This window comes from Galeopterus variegatus, unplaced genomic scaffold, assembly GCF_000696425.1.
Source record: "Galeopterus variegatus unplaced genomic scaffold, G_variegatus-3.0.2 Scaffold1479, whole genome shotgun sequence".
NCBI lineage: Eukaryota > Metazoa > Chordata > Mammalia > Dermoptera > Cynocephalidae > Galeopterus > Galeopterus variegatus.
This window is the reverse complement of record NW_007727590.1, coordinates 233491-258025: the sequence shown is the minus strand read 5'-3', so window position 1 is coordinate 258025 and position 24535 is coordinate 233491. Positions and strand designations below refer to the sequence as shown.

Sequence of the window (24535 nt, the reverse complement as noted above, 5' to 3'; positions counted from 1 at the left end):
AAGTTCACCCGGCCAGTCAATCTGACGTCAGGACTACAGCCAGCCTTGCCACCCAATTGTCACATCTTACCCCAGCCAGGTGGAAATCTCTCCTGTCTTTTAAAAGCTTGTTAGGAATGTCCTCTGCCTGGCTCTCCCTGTCACCTACTCCCAGAGTCTGACATGGAGAATAAAATTCCTTATTATTTTGGCCTTCAGCTACCTCGCACTGCTGCGTTTCTGTGTCGTCCACAGGGAAGAGAGCCGGTCGCCCTGAATGACAGTGCCCCTCCCTGCCCTCAGCCTCTTCTCCAGAAAAAAGAGCCCCTGATCTTCAGCTGTTAGGACTCATTAGAAAAGTGACATGTACCATGGCCAGTGAGACTGGGATTCCCACATGTGTCATTTGGGAGCCTGGAAAGCCCCCGTGAGATGGGCAGGCGACTCCCGCCATCCATTTGACAGGCGGATGTCCTGCCACTGCCTCCCTGGGAGCCAGGCAGCCAGGTCCTGGGCAGACTGCTTCCATTTCTCCTTCTGTGCAGGAGGAACACACGGAGGTCTCCTTGCTAAGGGGGACTGGCTATCCGAGTCCAGCTCCAGCCACTGGGGCAGGAGTTCTGGGTTTGGGAAAACATGAGGTGGAGCAAAGGGAGGCGAGCTGAGGGTCAGTCCCCTTCTAGCCACTGCTGAGGCACCTGACAATGGGAGCATTTGTGAAATCAACCCTGGCCTCAGTCGGCTGTGCCCGAAGCCCCATCTCCAACCCTGACTCCTTGACTCCTTCCCCTCCCTTCCAACTCCCAGGCTCTAAAGCTTTTCTGCCTGCAGGGACTTGGAGCAGACCCTGTATGGGCACTATCACTGCGTTGCTTCTGACTTTTACCAGCAGGGACTATGGCCGTGGCAGCAGTACCAGGAGGAGGAGGCAGTGAGCCATCCAGCAAAGAAACCTTTTCTCCAGCTGGACAGATCATCTGGCAACCTCCTCTGACAAGTCCAGACAGAACTCTGGGCACATGAGGTGGCAGGAATGGAAACGCCCAAGCAAAGGCTGGAGAATTTGCTCCAAGGCAGCTTAGGACAGGCCTGTCTGTTCCCCAACACCCCAATCAGGTTGGACTGTGTTATAATTCGAATAGACACTCTTGAGAATCTCCCCAGATTTTTCTTTATAGTTTCAGAAATCCCCCTTCCTCCTCTTCAACTCTGCAGCCTAGGCCCGACAGCCACCAGGGTGCCAGGGAAGGACCCATCTGACTTCCCTCGAGTGAGTCACAAGGCCCCCGGCTTCCTTGGAAAGAGGAAAGCAACACCAGCGAGAGGCTCAGGCTGACCTCAGCTCCTCTGATACAGCCCTTCCGGCCCCACAAGAACACCGGCAAAGCCTCCCAACAGACAGAGCTTTCGGTTTGAAAACCAGAGGTTATTTTTAGCTATGTCCTGAGGCCGGTAGCAGGACGTGAATTCCTCAAGAGGAGCCGTGGAAAGGAAATAACAGAATCCTCAAATTCCCCTGCCGTACAGGGAACCAACACAAGAGGCCATTCCCTGCACAGCCCTCTCTCTGGGAAGGAAAGTTCCTTTGGCCACAGGTGAAGAGTAATGTGTCCCACTGGAAGCCATGAGGAGAAGGCTAATTGCCACCATGCTGTGCTTGGTGTCTGCATTTTAGAAAGTGCTCTCCGAGACACTATCACACTGAATTTGTGGACAGTATACTCCTGCCTTCTCCACAACAGGCCTGCACATAGATGTTTAGCCTGCAGGTGGAGGAAGTGGGGCCTGGTAGCAGAAATAACACTGAAGAACACGATGTGAGGTTCAGATCAACCATCTCACCTCATTGCCCAGCATCTTCCCAAGACACAGCCTGAATAGTGAGTGGCTTTTATTGTTAGGCAGATTTTGGAAACAAATTTGGGACCTTGGGCAAGTCAAGTCTCATCTTCCTTTCTGGTAAAATGGGGATAATTATAGTACCCACCTTTCAGGCTGTCATGACAGTAAGTGAGATAATATAGACAAACCTTCCTGCATTGTCGCTGCCTGGCACACCTTGAATGCTTAACTTACGTTCATTGCTATTATCATTGAAGCCCCCCCACCAGAGCTCCTGACTTCTCTTTTTGCTTATATTCTCCCTTTCCATGGGATGAACCTTGTCGGTGGACATTCGATCCACAGCCCTCCTTGACCCAGCAGCAGAGCTCAGTCTGGGAAGCATGTCGCAGGGAAAAGGGAGGAGATCCAAGGAGCTCTTCTCTGCCACACTACTGCACACGCCCCAACACAGCCTCTCCCCAGACTGCAGGGAGGCTGGTTAAAGTGCAGGGTCCTGAGAATTGGACAGAGAATGGGCAAAATTGGTCTGATGGCTAGAAGGCAGGGGGTCTTGGAGCAGGAGGAAGGGCAGGGGACTCAGAAGCCCTGGCTTCAAATTCTGCCAGTGTCACTTATGAGTTACAATGTGGCTTTAGACTTATCTAGCGTTTCCCTTGTTGATCGGAAAATAAAAGCTGTTAGTCAATCGAAGATTTCTTCTTTCAGATGAAATGATACCTTGAGGCTCGGTTCCTTCAGTTTCTAGAATCTGTGATCCCAGTAGCAGCTGGGGTGTTTCTATACTACCCTGTGGGGCTGATTAGGCCAGGAGTTCTCAACAGACCACTACACCTGGGTTGTTTTCCTCTTACCCCTAAAGCAGCATCTTCTGGGACAGACTACTTTTGGTGATCAGCCACGTGAATTCATTCCATGGGGCTCAGAGACCACCCACCTGGGAGCAGTTGTCAGTGGACACTGGAGTCAAGAGGAGGCATGGTCTCTTGCAGTGAGAGGTGGAGGGGAGGTTTGCACCTCACCTTTGCAGTGTGGCTTTCATAAAGACAGCTGACTTCAAGGGCAAGTGGAGAGTCTCTGTCTTCCTACACCAAGATTGATGGTTACCAAATAGCTGTTCCAAAGCAGGGCCCAGAGGACAAGGATCAGGCCTCCTATCTGAGTTCAGAGTAAGGCAGAAGGGCACATGCCTCTGTGCCCTTGGTGAGACACTGTGCATGAGCTCTGAACATAGATGCCTGGATTCAAGCAGAGCCTATAGCTGTGTCCACTTGGTCAGGGTATTTAGCTATCCTGTGATGCTATCTCACCAGCTACATAAAATGAGTTTAGTACTAGTATTTATCTCATAGGATTATGACGAAATCAGTTTATAAATGTAAAGCACGTAGAACAGTGTTGAGCCTATTTTAAGTGTTCAATATACATTAGCCTTTATTATCAGCAATTTATTTGTCAATATTTCCAGTTCCTCACCTCTATCCATCCCATGATCTGTCTTAGAATGAATTTTCCACCCTCACTTTGGTATGTGCCAGTAGGAACATATGCCCATGACTTTGTGTGCCTAGCATGTCCTCCTAACCCTAACTTTCTGCTAGTGCCCACCTCAGCAGTTTGCCCTCAATAATGATGCCCCCTTCTTTGTCACATTGTCTCTGTCTCATTTGTGAAGTCACTTATCACATGCATTCTCAAGAGCCAGAACCTGCCTAGTCTCTGTTCTTCTACCAGTTCTCCTCTCCCACACCCCAATTCTCAAATGAGGGTGTGCTACTCTGGGATTCTCGCCTTATCAGCAGAGCCTCCCAGGACACCTTAGCCGGAACACTAACAACGCCCAGGAGAGGCCACACTTGCCTCTTTGGGAAGCAAGTGCCACTAAATATTTTATTTGGAGGGCCTGATGACACCATCTCCCCGATCAGGATTCAGGAGGCAGGTGTTGGTGACAACCGGTAAAGGCATCTGATACCTTCCTGATCAGCTGCTGCAGGCATCAGTGGCAAAGCAGGGAGGAAATGACAATCAGGCATTTCCAGTTCAGCTCAGTGAAGGATTCTGCCCTCCCTGCCATCCCATTCTGTTGTCCTTCCCAAGAGATCTGAGTGCACATGCCTTTATGCTTTCCCTTGGTCTCCTTTATTGCAAAAGGAGCTGGTGGGAAGAGAAGTTAGATTTGGGATACAATTTTGCTGAATTGAGTCAAAGTTTGTATTAGTGGATCTCACACTGTTGGAGCCATCTGTAGCCCCACCGTCCTATTGTCTCCACTTCTATCATCACTGTCCACCAGCATCACCTCCAGCACTGTCATTACCAGCCCCGTGCTGGTGCTGATAGTTTTCATAACAGTAAGAGTAAATGGTGCCCATTATTATGACTGCACTTCCCTGGTGGCTCACACAGACAGGACCCTCAGGAGCCAGATGGTGACAGAGAAAAGGTGAGCACCAAAATAAGGGCTGTGAAGTCAGACATGGAGTTAGCAGCCACTCTTGGGATTCACCCAACCTCCTTTCTCTCCCACGGCAGAGCAAAGTCCATCCTCTCCTCCAGCTCTCCTTTCTAATTAGTAGTGCCTTTAAAGCAGGAATTCAGGGTGAATGCTGAAGATTATATATATTTTTTAGGCAAAGAAACTACCCAAGCTCATAGACAGGAAACAAATTACCCAAGGTGACCCAAAATAAATCAGGGACAGGCTGCCATTGGTACCCACACCTTGTCACAAAAAGCCTAGAACTTCCTCCATCAGAAGCGGAAGGGTCCTGAGAATTGGTCATGCTCTGCCTCGAGGCTGTCATGTTTGGGGGAAAGAAGGTGACTTTTGGTGGTGGGCCATGATGGGCAGAGGGAGCATGGCACTGGGCCTGGACATGGAGGTGGTGCTCAGGGCAGATTGAAAGAGATGCGGGATTAAGGAGCAGAAGGAGTGAAAGAGATGCTGTCATAACGGCCCCTCTCTGTGCCAGGGGCAGTGACCTCCTCTGATCTCCTCTAGGCCCAGGCATGCTCAGGAAAATGTCACACTCAGGAATGTTTTCTACATTGTGACTTGGGGGCTATAATGTCCCGTATCACAACACTTTGGGTTGTAGATAACCCCACAGACAGGTCAGATTTCATCTAAGCACAGAAAGCCCCTTCCAAAAGAGTTAGAACTGCAGCAGAGGGACTGAAGTTAGACATTAAGGGGGACATCCTACCTAGAGAGAGTCCCTTGAGCACAATGCTAGGGAGATTACAGCCTTTCTGATATTGAATTTTCCTAGGAATAAGTTTACCCAGAGTCAGGGGATTGGTCCTGATGACCTCAGAAGGCTCCTTTTGGTTTAAGATTTCTAGGAGTTAAAATCCATGAGGATAAAACATCTAACTATGAGGTTCTGAGGCCCCAGCTCGTCCCCTGTGAGTGCAGAAGGACCTGTCCCAATGTCCCTCGTGCACTTGGTCCGTGCAAACATTCTGAGCATCGTTCTGACGGGGACCTCTGAGGTAGTCCAGGCACGTTGGATAGTACAAGGTGAGCGAGCAGACCCTGGGTAACGCTGACAGCTGAAAGGCCTCAATTAGAATGAAAGGAGTTATCTGGTATTTAAATAATTATTAGATTGAAGGAATAATCATGGGTTTGAGCTGATTTTTTCCCCACTGTCACCCTGATGGCGTCTATAATATTATTATTCAAATGCCCATGATTCTCATTGAGAAGAGACCAAGAGAGAGAGGAGAGGGTTGGGGGAAGGCCGTGGTGAGCAGGGAGGGGGTGGGGAGAGAGACTCATTTAATCTCCATGTGACAGGGCTGCAGGAGGTACGATTAGTCTTTTTCTTATTTCAGCTGTCACTCATGCACAGACACCAAGATTGTTATTAGCGTATTTTATGCATGTGATTTAAAGGGAAAGGGGGGAGGGGTGTGGGGAGAGAGAGAGTTTCCTAAGGAAAATAATGGGACCAAAGGAACAATTTAGATGTCACTGCTATACCAGCTGCGTTTGCTTCATTAATCGAATGTCATTTTTTCCCTAGACTCTGTGCTGTTATGTGAAGCTAAGTGACTATACCTCGCCCCAGAGCGGGGGAGGAGAGAGAGGACAGAGGAGGGGAACGGGTCTCTGCCAACATGCACCCTTGGCAGCCTTCCCTGAGAAGGTGACATGAATGACACTGGCCCCTCCAGGGTGTGTCAAGAGCACTCCGTCACTGTGAAGGTGAATGTCCTTCTTGTGTTCACATATGCAAGTCCTTTCACAGGTGGGATAAACTAGATCCAATCTCTAATAACCAAGGAGTAAGAGTTGGAAATCTGGGGAGGCTCTAATAGTCTTGGCAAGTAATGAGAGAAGAATCCACGTTCCAGGTGGGGAGCAGTGAGGGACTGAGTGGCCAGAGCTGTGTGTGGCCCTGTGCTCTGACCAAGGCCCTGGATCCCACATAACTGCGTGACAGCGACGGACTCTCTGCCTCGGTGACAGGGCACAAGAGCAGGGGCTGGGTACTGGCAAGACAGGCAGGATGACAGATGTTATGGGTAGAATTGTGTTCCCTCAAAATTCCTATGCTCAAGTCCCAGTCCCCAGTACCTCGGAATGTGACGGTATTTGGAGACAGGATCTTTACAGAGGTGATCAGATTAAGATGAGGTCGTCAGGGTGGGCTGTACTCCAAAATAATTCTTGTCTTTGTAAAAGGGGAAATGCAAACAAGGAGGTAGACACCCACAGAGGAAAGATGACGTGAAGGGACAGGGAGAAATGGCCAGCTACAGGCAGAGGAGAGAGGCCTGCAACAGAGCCTTCCCTCAGCCCCCAGAAGGGACCCACCCTGCCGACACCTTGACCTCGGGCTTCCCAGCCTTCAGAACTATGAGAAGATACATTTCTGTTTTTCCAGCCACCAAGTCTGTAATGCTTAGCAAACTAGTATGGCAGGAAGGAGTAACGTGCTCTAATTTCTTGGCTCAGGAATGGCTCTTCTAAAGAAAAGTGTGTGCGTGCACACGTGTGTTTGGGGCTGCGGCAGGCATGAGCGGCCACAGGTCAAGAAAGTGGGAGGCGTGGAGCTCTCACATTTGACAGCTGAAGGTGGCAGATGTGCTTCTTTCTGCAGCAGAAAACAGGGGTCCAGAGCACCCTGGGCTCTGCTTCGGGGTGAGCCTTAGGATTTGCTGATTTCTGCTTTCCCTGCAGATTGGTCTGATCCTTTTTTGCCTCTCCTGCCCTGTTCCTCTGTTTCTGCCCAGAAGAGTGGATATGTCACTTGCCAGACCCCAAGAACTCGATGAGATATTTTGTGACTCCCAGGGAGAGATCTCCCTCCACTCCCACCCCAGCTCCCCTTCCAGCCACGGGCCCTGTCCTGGGACCACTGCTGTTCACGCCAGGGAGGGTTTTCTGTTGCTTTTTTCCCCCAGGTCTCCCAGGGGGCTCTGATCGAGCCCTGGAAACCACACCAGCTCTCCCAGGGCCTTAGCAAAACATCCAGTGTTTGTCCTCTCCTCTCACAGACTATAAAAGTTTGGAGTTGTGTCCCTGAATTATGAAGGGCTCCAAGACGTGCACTCATTAGAGGGGCTGGGGGTGGGGTGGCTCTGTTCTTTTCTGGGGCACTGGCTGGGCTGGCTTTGCAAAGTCAAAACAAGATTCATTACTCTGGGGCCGGGAGCAGGGAGATACACCGCCTGACCCTGCAGACCCACCCTGTTTGTCATGGGCCTGTCAGAAATCTCCCAGAATTCCCTTTATTATCTAAAGGTCGCCCCCAGGGCAGAGCTGAGAGAGCCGCATGGTATAAACTAAACTCCAAGAGCAATCCATTTCAGGCAGCTGCCTTCCCCGCCACCCGTCCCCCGCACCCCTTCCTAGGGCTCTGCCCTCTTTAACCCCATTTGGGGGAGGGTTGGGAAGCAGGCTGCCTTGCCATGGCCACCTGCCCCCTCCCCCGTCAGAAAGAATTTCTGCAAATGAGCAGGGCCTTGGGAGCACGTAGTGCTGTATGCACTAAGCGGGTGGGAGAAATGTCTCCCCACTCCTCCCTTGACTCTGAGCAGGACACTATTTAAACTAGCTAAGTAGTAAAGTTACTGTTCTAGTTGGCATTTTAAAAGACAGGAAAAGGAATTTTCTGACTCCTTCCAAAGGCAAGAAAAGAAATAAAAGTGGGGATAGGGCTTTGCTAAGCCAATTCAAAACTCATGGTAGGAGACCTCACACCCTAAAGACCACGAGTAGCATAATAACAGAAACTTCCATTTGTTTTAATAACAAAATCAATAAAGAGTAGCTACTACTATTGTTATTATTTATTAACCACCTGCCACGTGGTCCTCTGTGCTAGATGCTCCGTATATGCTACTGATAATTGTGTGATTACCTTGCAAAGTGGATATTATTCCCATTTCACAGATGAAGAAATGGCATCTCAGGAAGCTAACTCGACTAGTACCATTCAACAGAGCATTCTGAGGCCCATGCTTCCCCCACTATTCCACAACGTTTAGATTTTTAAAATTTATTTTTCAGCCAAACCCCCTTATTACTGGTCTGGAAAGCTCACTAGAATGTTAAGACTTGCTGAGTACTTAATTTTAAAGGTCAAAATTCGAGGCTCCACAGTTCCATGTAAGTCTACCCTGAGCTGATCCTCAATTTTGGTAATGGAGAAGTGCTGGGGTGACACGAGTTATGGTTATCACTGACCAGGTGGAGTTTGAGGTGTTTTGTGGCAGGAGGTTTGCTAGCTGGCAGTCACCTTTCACAGCAATTCCAAATGATCTTTCTAAGAAGCCTGGAAACGCATCTTCTGCCTTCCCACCCCACCCTCACTGTCTGAGGGAGAGCCCGGGACTGTTCAAGGTTGAAATGAGGTAGCAGGGCAGGGTTAAAAAGTGCCCAACTAAATGGTTAAATAAATTAGAGTTACTCCATATAATGGCACATTATGCTGCCATGAAACATGATGTTTTCAAAGAATAATGACACAGGTCCAATTCACACTGTGGAAGGGAAAAGGAGTAACAAAGGAGGGGAAGAAAAACCCAGAACAAAGCACCAGGCATTCATTTCAACACAGTCCACGGATGGGCCCTGAAACCCCACTTGCTGTGCCCTCAAGCTGCCCACAACTTTTTCCTCTTGAAGAAAAATTTGAGTGGCCCTGGAGTCCCCAGGTGAGGGCATTTCCTGCTTTCTCTTGCAGACCCTCCTTCTCTTCTGCCCTGAGTGGCCTCAGTCGGCCAGACACTGAAGCCTTCTAAGGACGAGGAGCACTCCTGATCCCTGACACTTCATCCATGTCCGGGAAAGTGGCTATTAGTACCAGGTCAAGGTGCGCTTTTAAGCTATGTCCATTTTCAGAGGCTGGGGTTCAAAAAGGTGGGCCTCTTCACCAGGAAGCCCAGTGCTGCCTCCTGAAAATGGTGCTCGTAAGATGGTCATGTCATTACCATCCAGACCTTCCCTGAGAAGGACCCCGGCAGAAGCCACCGGCAGTTAAGATCAGCTGCCAATATTCTGCAAAGTGTGCTGAGTGCTTCATTTCTTATGCCTCAGACCCCTTGTCTAATTTTGCCAGGCACAGGGCGACAGTGTGATATGCACCTATGGACACGCCTACCATGGCTCCTTGCTCTTGCCCAGATAGACTTGGGACTGCTAAGGGCCCAAGTTCAAGTCCCTCCCAAGCTGGCTCCTCTGTCTTTCTCCGGCCTCACTGCCCACTTTTCCCAGAGTGACTCCACTCCCAACAAACTGGTTTGTTTGTTGAGTCCCCAAAATGCTTGCTCAGCTTCAGCTGTGTAGTCCCCTCTCCCTGGAATGCCTGTTTCCACCTTCTTCTTTACCTACCCGAACCCTGCCCATGCTTCAAAGCCTCGAAAGCCTCTGGGACCTCTCCAGCCACAAGCACCTCTCTCTCCTCCAAAGTCAACTGAAAACAGCTGGTGTGGGCACATGCTGATTTTAGCGCACGCTGCACTGCAGTGTTGGCTCTCTTTTTTACGTGACTATGTCCTATCTCCCCATGGAATTAGAAGCTCTTTGAGGGCAAGAGCAGTTTCTCATTCTTCTTAGCTTCCCATCGTGCAAGGCTAGCATGATGACGTCCACTCAGTAATGTGATGTGCTCAGTCTGAATTGTGGAGGGCAGCAGAGAGGGGAGACGGGTGTTGATTTGCCTTTTCTCCGCTAACACTGTCCCTGCTGGTCTGCCCTAAGACATGGTTTGAACTATCACACTTGGCTCAGAGATCTGTCATAATTCGTCTTTTGGAAGTAGTGAAGAAGGGGGTGAACTATCTGGGAAGGACCTGGCTGTCCATCTTGAACCCACTGAGTGAAGAGCAAACATCACAGGTGGGTGAGGTGGAGAGAAAGATGGAGACAAGTGGGAAGATCCCAGCTCTGTCTCTGAAGAACGCACAATCCAGACTTGTGCAGTTGCAAACCATATAATATCATAGATCACATAAGAAGCATATAATAATAAAAAATGGCAAAGTGATAACATAAAGTGATTAAGAGCACAGTGGAGGGATGGGAGAGCTTCAGAACGGGACTCTTCCATAAGGAGGTCAGACTCACTCTGGCGAATGCTGCCAGGCAGCAGGTGCAGAGAAAAGACCATGGCTTTTGGTGACAGACCTGGGCTTGTCTCCTGCCACCACTTACTAGTTTGGTGGCCTTGAACCTTTGACTATTTAGCCTTTTGAAGCCTCACTTTCCTTAGCTGTAAAATGACACTTCCAGGATTATGGTGAGAATCAATTAAATAATACATGTGAAATTGTTTTGTAAACTCCACAGCTCCGAGTGAACACCAGTTACTCTTGTTTGTTTTTGGAGAAACACTGTACAAGGGCATCATCTCCTTGGCAGCAACAACCGGCCTGCATGATGGTGACAAACACACAAAACACTGTTTCTGCTTGGGTGGGTGGTCACTGTGCAGTGGGACATGTGACCCAGCCCTCTCGGAAGGAACGGGGTGCTGCTGATGGCACCTTCTTCCCCACGCTGATCCGAGGTCTCTGGTAGCCATTCCCAGCAGTCCTCTCAGTGGCCCCATGATGTCCAGGTCACTCCTCTTACCTCCTCTCATGGCCCTTGGGGGACTTAAGGGCCACCTATGCTGTTCTTGCTGATTCGTCCTGATCCTGTGGCAGGACGAGAGGGAGTAAAGGGGAAAGAGGGAAGCTGGTCCCCAGGAGGAGACGGAGATGCCAAGCTAAGAGGTCACAGCAGTTCCCGCAGGCCACAGCTCCGCATTCTTTGGGCTCTTCCCATACAGGGTCTTCCATGGGATACAGAAAAAGTTTCTCTTCCTTCCTTAGCTCCTCTGCCTCTCCTTGTCTCCAATGCTTTTCTGAACCAACAGCCAGGTTTCGAATAAAAAGCTATAACCCCTCTTCATGAGGAAGCTTCTAAAGCAGACTGTGTCCCCCCACCCTGTACCTTCCTACCTTCAGTTTCTATAATTTTTCTCTCTTTGTCTGAGACTCCCAGCTCTTGCAGAAAAGCTCCTTAGCTGTCAAGCAGCGTCTTGTAAGTAACAGGCAGGCTCACACTCACACACATGGAGCATGGAAGTGCCGTGGAGCTAGACAAGAGGAACACATGGAAACTGAGGGGTGGCTGGAATTCCAGGCAGAGATCTGCCCACTTAAGGGCCTTGTCTGCGCCAAGATGCACATGCACCTGGCCTGGAGGACTCTTAAGCACTGACCCACCTTCAGTTTCTATAATTTTTCTCTCTTTGTCTGAGACTCCCAGCTCTTGCAGAAAAGCTCCTTAGCTGTCAAGCAGCATCTTGTAAGTAACAGGCAGGCTCACACTCACACACACGGAGCATGGAAGTGCCGTGGAGCTGGACAAGAGGAACACATGGAAACTGAGGGGTGGCTGGAATTCCAGGCAGAGATCTGCCCTCTTAAGGGCCTTGTCTGCGCCAAGATGCACATGCACCTGGCCTGGAGGACTCTTAAGCACTGGAGCGGCATCAGCCCCTTGGTGAGGAAGGAGGGAGATAGAATTTTGAGGCCCTTAAGGCCCTATTGGCTCTGGATGGACAAAAAGACATCTGGGATCCCTCAGGCCACCGCGAGGGAAAGTGAAGGGCACATTATCAGGGAGGTTAAGACAGGGAGAAGAATGTGCTGAAGGGAGGCGGGGGAATGGCAGGCCAGCTGGTGGGGGGACCAGGGGCGCGAGATGAAAAGAAGCCCGAGTGAGAATCTGGCCCAGATGATGAATGGGGTGTGAGAGAGAAGCCTGGAAAAGGGTAAACAGCCAGGAGGGAATGGGGAGGGAAGTGGGAGGGCAGGGGTGAGGAGAAAGAATGCTGAGGTCAAAGAGCAAAGAAAACGCTCCTGGAGTGATGGACTCAAGATCCAACATGCTGCACACCCGGAGGTGCACATGTGTGCACAGATGTGCGGCCACCCGTCCTCCCCTCCATGCCCCCGCAAAGGTGTGAGCACGTCTGCTTTCCTCCCAGACATCTTCCAGCCCCTCTGGAAAACCTATCATCTGATGTTTTGCTCTGAATCTCCAAGAGACCCCCGTGTAATATAAACTAGCATTTGCGCGGTGATTTTATAGTTTCCTAAGAATTGCAAATACGTTATCCCGTGAATGTACCCTTCACGTGAGCCCGTGAGGTCGAGAGTAGCATCAGCATCATCATTTTCCATGTAAGAAGACTTGAGTATATCCGAGGTTAACGATTGTGGCTAAGGTACCAGATTTGGATGTGGAAGAGGGACTTGGACTTAGGTACTCCTGGAATTAAACATGTCACCCTGTTTTTCTGCTGCCTGGATTTGCAGGTGCCACCAACTGACATCTGTAAGGAGAGATCGCTTCCTCCAGAGGTCACTCTCCCTCCAGGTAGACAATGCTCTGGTCATACTTGGGCACACCCTGTCACTACTCTTTGGGAATGGGTGTGGGATACTCAGAGTTGAGCTCTTGGGGACTCCTATGAAAGTTGAGAGGAAAAAGTCTGAGGCCTGGAGCTTCTGGCCATCCACTGAATGCCATTTGGCTTCTGCCCAGTTCTGCTGGGCTTCCTCCAGAGGTCACTCTCCCTCCAGGTAGGCAATGCTCTGGTCATACTTGGGCACACCCTGTTACTACTCTTTGGGAACGGGTGTGGGATACTCAGAGTTGAGCTCTTGGGGACTCCTATGAAAGTTGAGAGGAAAAAGCCTGAGGCCTGGAGCTTCTGGCCATCCACTGAATGCCATTTGGCTTCTGCCCAGTTCTGCTGGTGGGAAGGAGGGATGGATGGGGCTGAGGCCTGGAGACAGTCCCAGGGGCTTGCGCAGGTGGTGGCAGATGGAAAGAGACCAGAAGCACATTTGTAGGGAGAGAGACAGGTGTGCCAAAGTGCCCCTCCCTCTGTTCAACCTGGCCTTATCGGTGGGGCAGAGAGCTAGCTGCCAGCTCCCCCTCTGAAGGCTCTGCAGCCAGCCCTGGTGTGCAGGCTGCCCCTACCTGCCTGGGACTTCTCTTCCCTACCCATCTTCTCCCAGATCTCAGCCCGGCCCTGCTGCTCTTCAATTCCCAACCGTGGCAGATCACTGATTAATTCAGGGCTGTTTAATAACCCTTCTATTTCGATGAAACAAGCTGTCTTGTTTTCTTTATTTTTAACACTGACTTTCGTTTCTTTGCTAAGCATCTTACTGTCATTTAAATTTCTCTGTCTCTCTCATTTTTCTCAGAAAACACCAAACAAATTCAGAGACAGAGAGAGAAGAAAGATATCCCTAGCTTGACTTTTCATTCCCGCTCTAATTACAATAGATTTCCGTGTCTGCAGCAACTGTCACTTTTCCAGCCCCCCTCACACCAGCTTCCTGTGCCTGGCTCCGGAAACTAAGGCAAGTGAGGGCGCTGGAACTGTCATAGAGAACATTCCTTTCCTTTGTGCACATGGAGAAACTGAGGCACCGGGTCAGAGGCAGGAGTCAATTCCGCCTAGTGTCTGGTGGCTCCCTCTTATCTCCCTCCTGTGACCAGACAGCAAATGTGCCAGCGCTGGTCACCAGGTGAGAAATCTTTCAGAAAGGCTGGAGAGCTGCAGTGTGGGGAGCCCTTTGTTCCTGTGTGTGTCAGACCCTGTTCTCTGACACCAAGCTCTTCCTGACCATCTGTTCTCACCCCTCCTAGAAGGGCCTGAACCTCCTGCAGGAGGGTGCCAGGTGTGGCTTCCCAGCTCCACAGACACTTCAGAGTATTCTCTCCCGAGTCCTTGGGCCTGGATAGCCGGAGGGCTTGACACCTTGCGGATCACGTAGGGTGGTAGACTCGAATTTTGTTCATTTCCAGGAAACCTCAGGGGGCCGTTTGCCTTGCAAAAAACCTGGTGGTGTGGGTTTTAATTCCACTGAGAGTAAAGGGACTTGTTGGGAAGGTCTGGGCAGCTGGGGTGAGCATGGGGTGGAGGGAGGGGGTCAGTCTTCTCATCAGAGGACTGTAAAATCCTCAATGGCCCCACTCCTGGAAGACACCCCTACCCACCAACTTGGAGCAGAGACCTGGAGGGGGGGGTGGGGCTGTGCTGACTCAGGAGGAGTCTTCTGCCTGCAGACAGGGGAAAAAGCCTGGGTCTTCCTGTCTGGCTTTGGGCAGGGCTCCCTCTCAGATGTTTAGAAAATAGGCTATTCTCCATCAGGTATCTTTGTTCCTCAGGAGAAAAAAAATGGGAAGCTGGGGAGCAGTCAGGGGAGGTCAGAGGCCAACGTAATATTTACCCAGCCCAGCCGAGGCCTTTCGCTTTTATGAAGCAGGAAACCACTTCAAAGCGACAACATCCCCTTCTGCCACTTCTATCTGCTGCTGGTCCTCCTGCCTCCACATGGTACTTTCTACACACCCCTTCCTCTCTTCCTGAACCTTCCCCCCTTTCTCCCTTACAGGGAGGAGCCATCTGCCTGGCCTCCTGCTCCCCACTGGCCACCCACTCAGAGAGATTAAACTGCTTACTCATGGTTGCACAGCAGTGAACATACCCGGGTTCCCCTGACTCTGAGCTGTCCCTGGAGTGCTCTTGTTCACTCTGAGAGTAAGTCCTCTTACGACTTTGGACTTGAGAGAGGCACTGGGGTTACAGTTCCTCATCCGAAGCTCCATGTCACCACCAGACCAGACACAGAAACTAAGGGCAGGAATGTCTCTAGAGACTGGGGTCTTGTGGTTCTTTACATTTGGGGGAGAGGGGGTGTCACAAATTCCTTCTCTTCTGGGATGTATAAATACATGCACTCACTTAATTCTTGCAAGCATTGAATTTCAAAGGTTTCACATGTGGTTCTTTACATTTGGGGGAGAGGGGGTGTCACAAATTCCTTCTCTTCCGGGATGTATAAATACATGCACTCACTTAATTCTTGCAAGCATTGAATTTCAAAGGTTTCACAGGCCTCTTGCACCCCAAACATGCCTCCTAGTTCTGTGCATCCCAGTGCAGGGGTCCATCCCCCCAAGCTACCTCTGATGTGGCTTCCGTAGCCTCCATTTGAACACTTCAAGAGGCAGGGAGAGTGCTACCTTCCATTGTAGAATTAGAGAAAGTTTTTAAATTGAGTCAAAATCTGCTTCCTTCAACTCTCCCTCCATTAGTCCTCCTCTGTCTTCTTTCTGGACAGAAACTTTAAAAGAGAGTGGATCCTTCTCCAGGTAGCAAACATATGGCAGAGATGGCCCACAGAGTGGACTCCCCGGCTTAGCCAAGGTGGAACGGTAAAATCTGAATTTTCTCTCAAGTCCTATCCCTCGATCAAGTGCATTCAGATAAGAGTGGGTGAGTAACAGCAGCATTCTGGACGTGGGAACATGATGACAATAACATATTCTGAAGAACCACACTGATGTCTACACTGCCAGCTCCAGAGGCAGCAGAAAGGGATGCAATTTGCATTGAATATAATGTGAAAACTCCTCTGGGTGTGTACCCTAGAGACCTTAAATGAGGATGTTGACTAATAGAAAACAACTTCAGTGTTGTCAGTTTAAAATCCACAGAGGAGAATGAGGAAAAAAAAATAGTTAGGGGTAGTTCTGAGAAGCTGGGGTACGGGTGGGCATCATAGTCATTCTTGACAGGAAACCGTGAAGTTCTCAGGCACCTCCGAGCCTCTCTTGGAAATCTACATCTCCCAATGACTTAGCGCAAAAGCTATGGGAAGCCCCTGCCCTTGCTTCCTCTGAACCTCAAGGGCACTAACTCCATTCTGCCTTCTACCAAAGGCATTTGGGGGTACTTGGCTTATGCAATTCCCCCTCCCCAGTGTCCTGTAAATTCCTGGAAGGTAGGATGCACTCCTTTTTCATCCTCGTACTAGGAGGGAGCTACTACATTCTTGGCACTGCACATGTGATCAATCCCTATCTCTTTAAACTTAAATGGATTCCAATTCTTGCTTTCAGTGTCTTCCTATTTGCTTCAAGAGTGAGGAAAAAGAACTGTAGTGTAACAATTTAAATATGAAGGTAAAATTGGAGGGGATGTTCTGTAGTTTTCCCTGATCTTCCTTCTTCCATCCCTCTAGACCCAAACAAGAACCTAAGGTGGAGAGGGAGGCTGTCTAAATACAAAGAGAGAAAGCTGGGGAGGATAATTCCCCAGAAAGGGCTGAGAAGTGCTGGAGTACCTCTGTCAGAAGCTTCTACCTTCTCAAAGCCTCAGAGAGAATGCATGTGTGTGTTGGGGGGTCACAGAGGAGAGAGGTTCATTCACCAGCTATTGGTGCTGAGCCCCAGGATTCCTCCTCCTCTTCTTTTTGAAAGACAAGTTGAACTTTCCAAGGGCAACTCTGTTGCCTTTTATCTCTCACCCTGAAAGTAATTTTAGCCAAGGAAAAGTAGGATTAAACTTTCATAACATGATACATTAATCTTGTTTTCCTTCTCTCTTTTCTCTGTCCTCCTTACCCCCCACCCTTGACCCCCAGGTAAATTTGAGCCAAAGGGAAACCGAGATAGAATATCAGGGGGTGGTATCAGATCTGGAGAGACGCTGCTCTTTGGCCCCCTGCCCATCCTGAAACTTCAATATTTTTCCATACTCCTGTTAGACAGTTATTATCTCCTTAGATGAGAAAAGCCTCTGGACTCTGCTCTCTCTCAATATTGTCCTCTGCTGAAATGAAAGAGGGAATTATAATTCAGAGAAAGGCTCCCACAGAGAATATGAAGACAAAGATTAAATCAGTGATACGACGTTGACATGTGTTCAGTTCCTGAAAGGTCTTTTTAAAAAAGCCTCCTCAGGAGCAGTTTTGCTACCACCTGAGAGTGTTTCAAAAATTTGCATTTAGGGAGTTGGAAGAAGGGAAGGCATGTGAAGGCGCCTTGGGGATGGGCCAAAAACTTCTACTGTTGATAAAGAAAGGCCAGATCCTCTCCGCGGGCCAGCCAGCAGACTGGACTGCCTGCTAACTTGAGAATGCACCCCCTCCCCGCCTCCCACCCCAGACACATCCTGTTGGGGCAGGCCTCGGAGCCGAGCTGCTCACAAGCCTGTGCACTGCTGTGTAATGCTGCAGGCGCCTTCCCAGCCCCTGCAACCAGACAGGGGCCCAGAGGTCCTGCTGGCAGTAGGACCCTACCAGTTGTGGTCTCTGGGTTGTGACAGCTGGGAGTTTCTAATATATCTCATCTTTTTTTTTTTTTTTCTCCTAAAAAAAAAAAAAGCACAAAAGCCACTGTTTGGGGCCAAGCCTGGTTTTCAAGAGTCCCCTCTAGTGGAGATAGCCTGCTACTTCGGCTGCCCAGTTCAAACCAGAGCTTCCCTCGCCAGTGAAGGCTCCGATAGAGTCCCCTTCTGCCGGCTCTGCTCTTTCCCACTTTCTCTCTGTGTCTTCTCTCAGCTTTTTCCACCCCCATTCACACTGTCAGCCTCTCTGTCTTTATCTTCCCTTCCGTCTCCCTGCTGCTCTCCATCTACCTGAGACTGCGTCTACATCCTGACTTCCGTCTTTGCAGGTGCACCTTCCCTCCTGCATCTGGATCTGCATCTTAGGTCCACCTGCTGGTTTTCTCTGAAGTTCAGGACACCAGGTCTGACTAGCTAGAAATGCTTTGGTAAGGCCTTGGATCAAATGGTAAAACCTCAGAGGGCCAAAACAAGGACCCGCAAGCCAGATCCAGTGAGGAGCACTAGGAATCAAGCTTTCCTGGAGGAGGATGGAGATTGGACAAAAACTCACTCCCCCACCCCATGCAAACTTTGGCCTAATGGGTTTATATACATTTTTGAAGCTGGTTTATACCTAAGCTCAGAGCTCCTGCTTTGGAGTCCTGTGTGAAACCAGCCTGCTTTCACTCCGCCTCCTCCCCAGTCTCTAACATCCACCCTGCCACACAAACAGCTGGCAAGGCCTGGGTGAAGGAACAGTGGGCAGGGGTGGAAAGAGGGTGCTCGTGTAGGGGAAAGGAAAGAAAGGGGTGACCTGGGGCCAGGGACTGAGCCTGGGCTGTACAGGGACGGGGAACAGAGTGAGCATTTTGCTGGGGTGAGAGGGGGCCGCAGGTGAGCACCTGCTCATCATCTGGGTTTCCCAAAGATATCCTTTCACCCAAGTGGGAGATGGGGCCAGGCAGGGCAGGGGTTAATGGTTAACTGACTGTGAGAGCGGGGACTTAGGCACAGTTCAGGCCCAAGCCTTTCCTTTCTGCTCTCCAGACTCCTTTCTTCCTCTCCCCTTACACTCTCACCGGCTAGGAACCCTGTTCCCCAACAAAGAACTTTCTTGCCTCTATTTCTGCCCTGAATTCCAGATGGAGCAGTGTAGAACTAGATAAAGAGGTTCCATATGTCCAAATGCTGGGCAAGGGGGCCCCAGATAGCCTGAGGGCTATAAGCTGAGGAGAAAAGGGGGTGTCCCCTTCTTCCCAGCCATCCCTCCTGGGCGCCTTGGGACCAGCTGTTTGACCCCAAGAAGAACTGCCTTTCTCTCTGTCTCCTCAGGGCTCACCTTTAGAAATGACCAGAAAAGAACTAGATGCACACCCACCCCTCATTTACTCTAATCAGGCATGAAATCTTTGTAACTAAGTGAGAAAACTGTTAAGGGAATAGGTTCCATTTATCATTGTTTGAACTGAGCATATGCTAAGGGGAGAAACAGAACGTTCACATATAATGAATTGATAACAGACTGCCCCTGGTGAGGGTGGTAGTGGTGGGGTGTGGGGTTGCACATGAGCTGTAAAACCTCAGCACCTCAAAGCCTGTTTCCACCAGTTTCCCTATGGGCAGTCCTGAATTACTGCTAGTTAACAGACTGTAACACAATGTTCCAGTCTCTTTATGATCAGAATGGGGGTGGGGGTGGGGGCCTGGGCTTGGCGCTCCCTGCCTTTCCATTTGCCATGATGGACAGAAGTATACTGTGCCCCAGTTTGTGTGTGCAGAGACAGCTGTGTGGCAATACAGGGAGACAGCTGGTGGGGGGGGGGCGTGCTGCTGGAGACAGGAATTACCTCCCCCATGCCAAATCCTGTATCTTGGTGAGACAATCACAGAAAACGAAGTAGGATAGAAACTATAAAAACCCCGAACAGTGACAACTCCAGCACCATAAATATTTCATAGTACCTGAACTGGCGAGTTTAGACTGCTGCCAGCTGCTGCCTTGTATATTTAACCATGTCACTGGTTTCCCCCTTGCTCCCGTGTTTTCTTGTAATATGTCCATGAAATAAAGATTAGCTGAATAATCAGGAGTATCTGTAAATGAGAAAGGGACCTAGTAGAGAAGTAGCTGTTCTTTGAGGGTTTTCTTTCTAACCTCATTTTAAGCACAGTCTCCAGTAAAACAGATGGTGAACTTTTACGTTCACTACATCTGCAGCTGTCGATGGTCACGGTCAAGAGAGTTGGAGGGTAAATGTCCCTTGATTCTCTGTAGGCAGGGGTAGCTACTCAAGTCATCTCTGAAAGGGGGGCCACCAGCCTTGTAATGACATGGTTTGGGTGATGGACATGTGGCACCACCATTTACTCTTCATTTAGACATGAACTGAAAGGCCGGCTGGCCCCCCTGCCCTGCTCTGGGCTGCAAGAAACCCTGGTCCTTATGACCTGTCACAGAGAATCCCAGTTGGGATTCCCTTGCCAGACTCATGGTCCCTGGGCAGTGGAGACCTTCCGGCACTTTACCACTTCAGATCCTGTGGCTCCTCGCTGCCTCTCCCCTGCACATGGCTCCAAATGCCATTTCCATTTAACTGCTTTGCAAGCCAATTTGCCCCCATCCTAATGCAATTTGCTGTGGACAGTGAGGGAACCAAAAGGGCAGTCTGCATTGCCCTCCCTTTATCAGCAGGTCCCTGAAGAGGATCGGCTGCGGGACAGAGGCTGCAGGACGATTCTTTGAAGTAATGCTAGCTGGGCAGCAGGAGCCCAAGTTCTACGTTGAGGAGGGGTCTATGGTGACAGGCAGTGATACCAGGTGGAAGAAGAGGAAAGAAAAACAACCTCTGTAAGGTATCCTGACAGATTCTGCTCCGTTTCCTCTGTTCCCAGCCCTCTTCCCCCCCCTCCCCCTCCCAGGTAATTAGTTCAAATGGTGCTTTTTGAGAACAGGGAAGTTAAGGAATTCTTCCCTCTTCTTGCCTGGAGGTCAGAGGTGGGAGGGCTGTGAGCAACTCCCGGAGCTTTCTGGGGTGATTGCACAAAAGTTGTGCATTTCAATTAGGAATAGCTGAATTCCTCCTGCCAGGGCTATCTCTTCCCGGGGCTCTGTCATTCAGCTGAAGGCCCCAGCATCCAAAGCCAGCCCAGAGGGAAGAGTGAAGTTTCAAGGTCTAGGAAAGAAGCCCAGCAAGACAGGAGCCTGCTATTGTGTGGGGAGGAAGAGAGGTGAACCTGACTCTCTCTCAATCCCAAAGCGTCCAGCCCTGCCGAGATACTCATCTTGGCCTGCCGCTTCTAATCCGTGTCCTCTGTGCTTGTGAAAGAAGGGGATGAATGCGCCCCCAGATTTCTGTGAGTTCCTACAAACTGATGGGCTCCCAAGCCACTGCCTCAGGCTATGACTGGCAGCCTCACTCCCTCAAACTGATCTTGTCTTTATGTCCCTTGCATACCCACTATTGGTGTGCCACTGTCACCCTAGCATCTCAGATTCCCACAGGAGACCTGATCGTATTTCCATTGCCCACCTCATGGGGCTCTCATTTCTAGACCCATTACTGACCTAGAACCCAAGTCTTTTACCCACTTCTCTCTCCCCAATTATCTCGATCCCTCCTGAACTGAGCTGTGTTTGAGCAGGTAGATCCTCCTAGGGCAAAAGTCATGCTAAACAGGTGGACAGTTTTTCGGGGACGTAGAATGGCAGTTTCTGGTGACTCTGGCCATTTAGAGGAGGATTATCACATACAGAGACTACCTGTGAGATGGATTATAAAAGGGCTAGAATTTTCTAGGACCCCTACATCACTTGTGGGGTGGGGCAAGAAGGAGCACATGAAGGGAAATATTCCCCAGCGGTTTCTCGAGAGCAAACTCCCACTTCAACCCCCAACACTCCCATACTGCTCAAATCAGGGCGTTGGGCCCCTGCTGGGCACTACACACGGCATCGGGAGGTCGCCCCGCTGCCCGCCCTGCGCCCCGCTCAGCCCGGACCCACCGGCCACCTTAAGTGGCCAAGGGGCAACGAGAATGCTGCCAGGGCCTGGGAACGCGGGTGCAGACCTTGCGAGCCCAGCTGGCTTATCCCGCGGCGGAGATGGGGGGAGCTCAGGACGCAGGCAGAGGGGGTGGGGGCAGTGGGGACAGAGCCCCCTTGTCCCTTAGCATCCCCCGTCACCGCACACATCCCGCACACTTCCTTCGTCTTTCAGGGACGGGCCGGTGGGGGAGGAACCGGGCTTGTTTGGTGGGGATGAGACCAGGGTCTCAAAATTTGTGGGAGCAGATTTCCTTTTCTCGTGAATTTCAAGAAGCCAACAAGCTGTGGAATGAGGTTTGAAGTTGCTGTTATTTATCATTTTTGTAAGGCGAAGATAAGCCTTGCTCTGAATCGCATCTCAAGCTTCCAGCTCTGTTAAGGATGCTGGGCTTCTGGCAAGTCCTGACTTGGATGGGGACCGTGGGGACGGGAGGAGAGCTTTCTATATTCAGACCCCAAAAGCCCGCCTGGCACGGGAATCAGAGCGGTGGCAGCAAGAGAACTTATTTTAATACCTAAGGTGAGCTGTTTCTGGATTCCGGATGACAATGCCTCCGGGCCCTCAAGGCCACTGATTCCGCTAGGTACGGTCTCAGCATCTCCCCAGTCTCGGGACGCGGCTCTCCGAAAGGGGCCTGCAGCTAGACCCCCGGTGAGTTGGCAGGATCTGCGTAGTCCCTGCTCGTGACTAGAGCACCGGCGAGTTTACTCAACACGTCCAAGTGTTCTCGTAGCTTCTTCTACTGCCCTCTCGTGGCCACAGTCCTCAGTGTTATCAACAGAAAAAACAGAAGTCATGCCTAAAACCCTAAAAGTGGTTGTCTGAAATTCTTAGGGCAGTAGGGGCGGAAGGAAGGAAGGGAATAAGGAAATACAGAAAGAAGGGAGGGAGGGGGAAGAGAGAGAGACGAAAAAAAGAAAAAGAAATTTACACTCTCCAGACATTTCAAACCATCCTCCGTTCAGTACAGGATTGGGGAAATCTAGGCTTTACTCCAGCATCTGCAGAAATTAGCTGATTCTTCAAAAGTTCTTTATTGTCATTAGCTGAAGTTTGTGTCTCTGTAACTTTCACTGGTTATTATTTTTTCTCCTGTGGAGCCACGAAGAATCTGTCAAGCTGTCTTCCCTGATTTATACATGTTCTTTTCTTCAAGCTTCTTTATCTACTGTTGATAACACTCTGGGCAATTATCATATTTACTCTGTATTATTATTAATTTCTCTTTATAGGTAGGTCTTGTCTCCCATCCAGACAGTCTAGTCTATTGTCTTATCTCTGGGGGTCTGACTCTAAACCACAATTTATTAAGAAAGGTGATTTGAAGAAGATGCTAAAAGATTTTGGAACATTTCCCCCATTTGCTCAATGCACGAAGCATTGGTCTGGCCACCTACAACAGTGGGACAGTAGGAAATATGTCATTGATAAGGCTTACAACTGAAAATTAGCGCCCTCTGGTTCTAAACCAAGTGCTGTGTGACTCCAGGAGTGTTCACATCTCTTCCCCATGCCTTCATTTAACCATATCTTGGAGAGATTATAATACAATCTAAATGATTTTCTGATACTACCCCACCCCCACCCCTGTGGTCCAGAAATAAATCTAGAAGATCAAAGAAGCATAAGATGAAACAGACTCTCCAACCCCCCCCTCCCCCCTTCACCAGCACGCTTATCCTCCCTTCCCAAATAAAAGAAGAAGAGAGAGGGAGGGAGAGAAAGAGCCAGACCCAGGCAGGAGAACACACTGCAGGCAGGGCGACGCACCACCACCCAGGTTCCACATTGCCTCTGAACACGGTCTGAGATCTGAGTCCTGTGAGATTATGGAAGTGGCTATGGTCAGCATAACAATGGGGAGAGCACTGAGCTGGAGTACCCTGGATAGAGTACACTTAACTTCTCCAGCTGTCAGTCTGTCCATCTATAAGATGGGAATTTCTGCCTTCAACCTCCAGACAGCTGAAGGAATTAAAATAGTTATATGTAGAAGCGTTTGAAGTATTAATAGTACCATTAAGATAAAAAGATTGTTGTTATTTTTAGTCCTCATAGGCTAGAACAAATATGGATCTTATTAGTTAAGCATGTAATTATAATAATATACTCTGTAACTAAAAAAATAATTGGGTTTATGGTTTGTATTTAGATGTAATATCCTCTCAGGCAATGGCAGTACACATGAGCCTCTAGTCTCTAAAGGTGCTCAAATAACCTTATCCCTTTAATCATTGGGTATTTATTCATTTGTTACATCAGTATTTATTAAGAGTAAATTTACTAGATGTCTTCCTTAATGGGACAGTACATAATATTCTCTTTAGAGATATTTTTCTTTTTTAAAAAAGATGACCAGTAAGGGGATCTTAGTCCTTGACTTGGTGTTGTCAGCACCACGCTCACCCAATGAGCTAACCGGCCATCCCTATATGGGATCCGAACCCATGGCCTTGGTGTTATCAGCACCACACTCTCCCGAGTGAGCCACGGGCTGGCCCTAGAGATATTTTTTCAAAAAAGCATGCCAATAATCCAGCAGACTCCATATCCCTAGATCCGTCTACGTCTTGTGAGGGCTCCAGTTTTTTTGCATCTATCCAGTCTTCACTGTATTCTTCATCATGTGCAGCTGATGTCAAACCCATAGCTCCTGGGGACTGACCAATCCTCTGCCAATGCTTTGCAGTTCATCCTCATTTCCATTAAGAGGGACAGCCACAACCCAGCAAGGTTATAGGCAAGTAGTAGGCATTTAATAAATATTTATTAAATGAGTGAATGAATGCATGAATAGGGAAACGCTTGTCTTATGCCAAATTCTCAACTTTGGAAAGTCATAGCAAGATCAGCAACGTTCTCCCCCTGCCTTAACCTCCCCTGGTCATGGTACTCTTGGAACCTCGCCCTTGGAAAGTCACTTGTGGATACTGCATTGTTACTCCAGGCCTCTTTGCTTGTCACTAGGTGGGTGTCTTAGGGAAGAGGATAAGAGAGTAGGAGAGAACAGGCAACAGCATTCTA

At 49.6% G+C, this 24535-nt stretch overlaps 1 protein-coding gene across 1 annotated transcript in view; it reads right to left on the bottom strand.

The window, feature by feature from the left end:
- LOC103594099 (plexin-A2-like) overlaps nt 1-22095 on the bottom strand; it is a 53119-nt gene extending 31024 nt beyond the window's left edge. The window contains exon 1 of the mRNA XM_008577288.1: nt 22026-22095. The gene's annotated coding sequence lies outside the window, so the exon portion shown is untranslated. The remainder of the gene's footprint in view (nt 1-22025) is intronic.
- Between the last annotated feature and the right edge of the window lie 2440 nt (nt 22096-24535).